Source organism: Rhea pennata, chromosome 1 (genome assembly GCF_028389875.1).
Source record: "Rhea pennata isolate bPtePen1 chromosome 1, bPtePen1.pri, whole genome shotgun sequence".
Classification (NCBI taxonomy): domain Eukaryota; kingdom Metazoa; phylum Chordata; class Aves; order Rheiformes; family Rheidae; genus Rhea; species Rhea pennata.
This window is the reverse complement of record NC_084663.1, coordinates 134,063,864-134,070,314: the sequence shown is the minus strand read 5'-3', so window position 1 is coordinate 134,070,314 and position 6,451 is coordinate 134,063,864.

Here is a 6,451-nt window from a genome sequence, read left to right as displayed (position 1 = left end):
AGGGAAAAAAAGAAGAACCAGAAGGTAAATGCTCTGAACTTAAATAGAGTTGTGTTTTGTTTCTCTGTTCATATCAAGGTTGATATGATGACTAAAATATATTTCTTTGTTACTGTGGTAAATAAGATACTTTAGCATAGCATATCAAGAGTAATTAAATTACATTGAAAGAACAAAAATAATAAATTGAAAGACGCTTCACCCTTAAACTCTGATATCATTGAAATATTTATTATACATGTATTTTTTCCTTCTCTGAGGCAACGATGAGAATTTCCCAGGAATAACCTAGCCTTCAGGGAACTTCCATGCCTGCTGCTTTTAGGCAAAATAATAATAAGGGAGGGAAGAAGAAAAAAAAAACAACCAGAAGGTAAATGCTCTCAAGTTATACAGAATTGTGTTTTGTTTCTCTGTTCATATCAAGATTGGTACCTAAGTGTATGCTTAATTACTGCAGAATTAAAGTAGGCTATTGCTGTTCTTAAAAAGAAAAACATGTATATGGAATTAATGGGTGTCTAAAGTTAATATATTAAGATCTCCTGTAATATTTATCTGTGATACTGAAGTTTTTGAGTCTCTAGAAACTTTTAATTCCAGCCTTACTGCAGTGAGAGTTCAGAACTTCAGAAGAGATGTTAGTGTATTCCAATTTGGCTTCAAACTTGTATCATAATTCTAAATTGACTGAGCCTTTTATTGCTGGAATTGCCCATTAATATCTTGAAAATTAACCATTTAGTCAATATACTTTGTAAAATAAATTATTTTAACACTGACGTTAGTTTATTTTGGAAAAAGAAAAGGATCTTGCTGTCGGTGGCTTGCACAAGAAATAGTTGCTTGGCAATACTTTTTAAAAACAAGAAACAAAACACGCAACAACAAACACATTTGTTCTCTGAAAAAATAAAAAGTGAGTCAAGTTTTAACTGAATCCTAAATATGCCAGCCACAGAGAGCTTCATTATTTTGGTGAATTGTATCAATGTCTCTGTTAATCTTTTCTTATAGATAACTAGAGAAAAACAAATGTTAATGGTAACACACTGCTTTGTTCAACTGAAACAAAGAGATAATGTGACTGTAAGGTTTGGTAGAATCAAATATTTATTTAACTATTCAGTGCACAAAAAAAAAAAAAAAGAATCTTGGAACATGAATAAAAAATACAGCTTTTCTTTCTTTTCCCCCAACTTCTCTTATTTAAGTATCAGTAAACACTGATGAAAGTCATAAAGTCATGGCATATTGTAGCAATGTTATATTTCTCAGAGCATTCAAAGAGATGGTTAATATTTATAATTGTTTGTTTATAGTGGAGAGTTCTTACTTACCTTATTTCCTTTGAATTATCTTTTGGTTGATCTCATCAGCTATTATTTGTGAAGCCGTTATGCTTGGGGAGGGAAACACTTAGTCTTTCAACTTGTAGAAGTTACTTTTGAGATTTTGAAATGGATTTTTTAAGTCCAAATTGACTTGGTAATTAAGTAACCATCTAGCATTAAAATGCTTGCACATCTTCACAGTATGCTTGGTTTATTTTGAGTTGACTTAGTGCTTATGAAGTGAGCAACTAGTCAGCTGTAAAGTCCCACTTATCTATAGAACAGCTGAATAGGTGCTTGTATGTGCATCAGTTCACTTCTTTACTGTATCATCCATTTATGACCTTGAAGAAGGGTAGATCACTTTGCTTGGCCTATATATGCTAGACTGCGTGACATTTTAACTTGTTAGAATAATCTGTTTTCATGGCTGCAAAATGACTGCCAAATGGTAATTTTAAGCTGTGTGCCAGCAACTGGGGCTTTGTACTTAAATATTTATCTTTAAAGCATAGAAACTTCTGAGTTAAACTGGAGAGCACTGAAAAATTGTAGTTATAGGTGTCTCACTTGTTGCTATATTTCCAAATCTTAAAGGCATGTTTTTGTATTTTTTTGTGTAATTAACTTCACAGATTCACTGTGTTTGTCTACATGTGCACCTGTACTATACAGGTGTTGATATAGCAGAAGGTCCAGTGTACCCTGAAGGTGTCAGACTTGCAATCCACATGGTGTGCAGTCTCTTCTTTTTCTCTTTTTTCCTCTTCTCTTCCCATCTGGACAACGTTTCCAGGATGATGGCAGGGAGGAAACTGTACTGGTGGGAACCCTACAGTGGGTGAACTTCAGAAGCTTGCTAAAAGGATTTGAATATTATGCTGATTATTTTATACTGTCTATCTTACTCTTCCCAAATACACTGAAATTTACTGTATCTTGCATTTTGTAGCATGCCGTGTTAACTGCACATTCATCAGAATGAATTCACGTGAATAAGTGTACTGTTTAGCATGCTCCATGCTTGTGTTTGTTTTATAGATTTTATTTTTTGACTATTATCTTCAATAGTTATTGCAAAAACGAAGCCCCTGGAAGGTGGGGATATGTCATAGTCAATTCTCCTTAAAAGGACTTGTCAGAACTATTATTGTTTGAAATTCCTGTTACTGTGCTGTGTAAAGTAAAAACTTTACAGTAGCTGAAAGCAAATTAGAGGAGAAAAGTTTCTTCTACTGTTAATTATTTTGAACAGTGGCAGTATTTTGTTTACTCCTGGAGACTCTTAAGCCCTCTCTACAAGTATTTATTCATGTGCAACAAGTTAAACATATGAGCAACGTCATTTATATGCCATATGAATAAGTGTATACAGAATTGTGACCCATCTGACTTTCTTTTCTATATGACCCCCTTCAGAGGTTGAAACTGCACAAAGATACAGTACATCATATAAGTACGTGAAACCATTCTCATCTCATCTTAATTGATATTTCAAATTCATGTTGTTCAAAGTAATTGGTAGCCAAACTGACAGGTCTTGCTTTCCCCTCCTTGTTGTTAGATTTTTACTCCCAAAAGTATATTCTATGTAGACATAGATTTGTGGTGGCTTAGAATGAGTTTGCTTTTTGTTATGTACCAACTCAGATGAAAAATGCTTAATTTGCTTATGGATTGCTTATAGAACTCTTTATCCAAAAGTTAAAGCTATTTATTATTCAAAGAATGGGGAATTGTCATAGCGATGACAAATTTTCAGTTTTGAATTACAGAACACAGTCTATTTTCATTATTTATTTTTAAGGTTACCTTTACCTATTGATTGCAGGATGGATGTTGACTAAAGTGAGGCTGAATCTATTAATACATATAGATGAACACCCTCCCCCCCCCAAAGTTTGTTTGTTTATTCTTGGTAGAATTACTTCAGCTTTTTTGAAGTGGTAACCATCATCAAGATGGAAGAGACCTCTTTTTTTTATATACATTTACTGTATGCATTGGTTTAGTAAGTGGCTATCCTAATGATTTATTCTCCTCTTTTGGCAATATCTATATCTTGTAATTTCACCTAACCTTTTTTAAGCACTTCAGAAGAGAATTCCCAACAAAGAAGCAGCAAAGGTCTTGGATGCAAACATAGCTGCCTTCTCTCCTTCTCCTGACTTGGATTTCCTGCTTCTGTCTCCCTATTTTTTGTTTGTCTGTGTTTTTATTCTGCTGTTAACCTACCACATCCACAAGGTTACCATCCATTTGTTTAACTGCTGCAGAATTGCTTCCAGTCTTTCTTGTCTTGCTTGTCAGGCAAGGAAAGAGTTGCAGTGTCCCCAAAACCACCACTCCAGATGAATGCGTGTAGCATGGTTTTATCTAGCTATCTACCTACATCTAAGAGCTTTTCTTTTTTTCTTTTTTTTCTTCCTTTTTAAACTTAACTAATCCTTGTAGGAAAACACCTACACTAAGCCCATGCTCATTTCAGAAGTTTCATGCTTTAAAAATTTGAGCCTACCTTATGGACCTCTTCACACTTTCCTGATCCATCTGTTTATCTAGCACAGTTTCTTCTCTATCCCTTCACACAGTTTTAGGCTCTTGAAAGGCAAACCGCCTTTGCAGATCCTTTAATTGGTAGTAGTCTTTCTTCACTTCTCTAGAGCTTTTCATTTTTTTTTAATTAAAAAAAAGTTGTGTTCTTTTACTCCTCCGTTGTGTTCTCTTACTCTTCTTTTGTTGGCATTATTATTTTAAAAAAAACTTTAAATTACATGTCATTATAATATTTTTATGCAACTATTATTTTTCTGCTAAACAAGTTTTCACAGTTAGAAGACAGTTATTTATGGAGTGTTGTAGCTGTATATCATGATGTACAGAGTGTAATGCGTCGATCCAGTAAGCTTATAGACTAAAGCTACACTTCGTTGCAGTATAACCTATTATAAAATAAAAAAGCTTCAAGCTGGGAGTGGCTAGCGCTGATGGAATGCTCTGCCCAACAGGTGGGACTTGACAGTTTTATTTTAGCCTGAAGGAATGGTGCTTATGCAATTGCTCCATCTGTCCATCCATCTGTCCCTTAGCCCCTCCTCCTACCTTGCCTGTGGCTTCTGAAGTGCTTGGTCAATTTTCACTCAACTTTGGCCGTGGGGCAGCGCTCTCAACCCGGGCTGCACCCTGCAGGTCTCATGGAAACAGGCAGTCGGTCAAAGAGGAGACGGGGCCGGAGGCAGAGGGAACTCCTTTCTGTGGTCAGCCTTCAGGAATGTGCAGCTGTGGCATGTGCTGCCTTTTGCCTGGCTTAGTGGGTAAAGTGAAGGTAATAGGGAATGTGGGGGGGAGAAAAGCCGATGTGATCAGTTGTTGCATTAAGCATAATGGAGAGGATACTGTGGGGGTGGTAATTTGGGGATGTGATTTTGGGAGGGAAGTAAGAGTATTATTGTGGATGTACAGGGGACCTTTGAGTTATTGTGACAGACTTGTTTGATAATGTCTGATCTCAGTCACACAGAAGTGTAACTTAGGAACAGTTTTTCCCCTCTTAAAGAATTGTGGGGATGGCTACTCAGTTAAAATCTAAAATAAAGAGGAAGTAAGAGGAGAGAATTGTAGGTGGAATAGAAAACATGTCATCTCATGTAGGTTGGTAAAAGGTTGAACCTATCCTAAAAAATCAGGGACAGGAATATAAACTTGGTGCAGAAAGAAAAGTGGCAGCCAATAAGGAGAAACTTTGAACATAGAACCTTATAATTAGAAGAGAGAGGAATTAGAGAGAAAAGAGATGCTCTAGTACTGCAAAACAAATCAAAAATGCTGAAATATTTATTGAAAACCTTGGAGTGCTGAAGTGCCATGCCTAATTTAGGATTTCAAGAATTGTGCAACCTCAACAGAACAAATGGGTTATTTGACTTTTTAAAAAATCCTACTACTGTTATAAACAAAAACAGATTTCAGTATGAAGGTAGCAGTGTGGGATGCCCACAGTAATAACAACAAAGCAATATTTTCAGATCATGACCCTTATTCTGATTTTCCTAACTGAATAGCTTTTCCTGTTGTCCTTTGGAGATCATTAAATCTGTTTCAGTAAATTCTGTATGTATTGACATTTTTGTTGCCTAAAGGTCTGTGAGTGAACAGTATATTTGAAAAACATGTCATTACTTCTGTTACCCTAATTGTTTTTCAGTTGTTTCTGCTGACTCAAATTATGTAATGTATGTCACAGAAGAAACCCATATATCCTTGCAGTTAACTAACTTGAAACATGCAATTGTTTTAACAGTGTCTGGAGACTGAGAGATGCTTGGTGTTTTTCCTTATGGGATAAGTCAGATGTATTTAAGGCACTGATGGCTTCTATAAATAAGTGTTACAAATAAGTGTATGGTGGGAGCAAGTGGAGTTTCTGTATGAAGCCTTAAATCTACTCAGCTTTGATTATAGAATGTACTGAACAACCCCAGTAGGACAGAGTGACTGTCTTGTATTTTTCCACATCAGTAAAGTGGGTGACCTTATCTTTGACTGTTCTAGTTATATTCACTTAAAATAACATGTGAGCTGTTGTTGGTTATTTCACTGAAAGTGAAATGACAGATCATGCTTGTTAGCTTGCTCTTCCTCAAAAAAATGAGCAAAAAGAAATGCACTATTCTTTTAATTAATTAGATTACATAATGTTTTAATGTTATTGAAAAAATTATTATAGAGAGTATGAACAAACTATTTTATTGAACTTTTTTAGCTTAAAAATCATTTTTTAATATAAATATTTATTAATGTTAGATTTTACAGATATTTTCTTAATAGTTCAGATTTTTAAAGAATTAGGAGAGCAATATTTTTAACTTTCATTTGTGACCACCAAATCTACACCTTCCTGAATTTTTCTTACAGTGTTTAGAATTTAATACAGATTCTTGCTCAATTACTAATTTTGATCATAAGTTCATTTTTGACTTTTTTTAAACATTGTGCTAGTGTGATAGTTGCAGCAGAGCAGTCCTCCTCCAAAGTGTGCAGGCCTTCAAGCCCCTTGCACCTCTGCCCTACAACAAACATACATCCTCTCCAAATTTGTCGAATGACTCATAGAATGA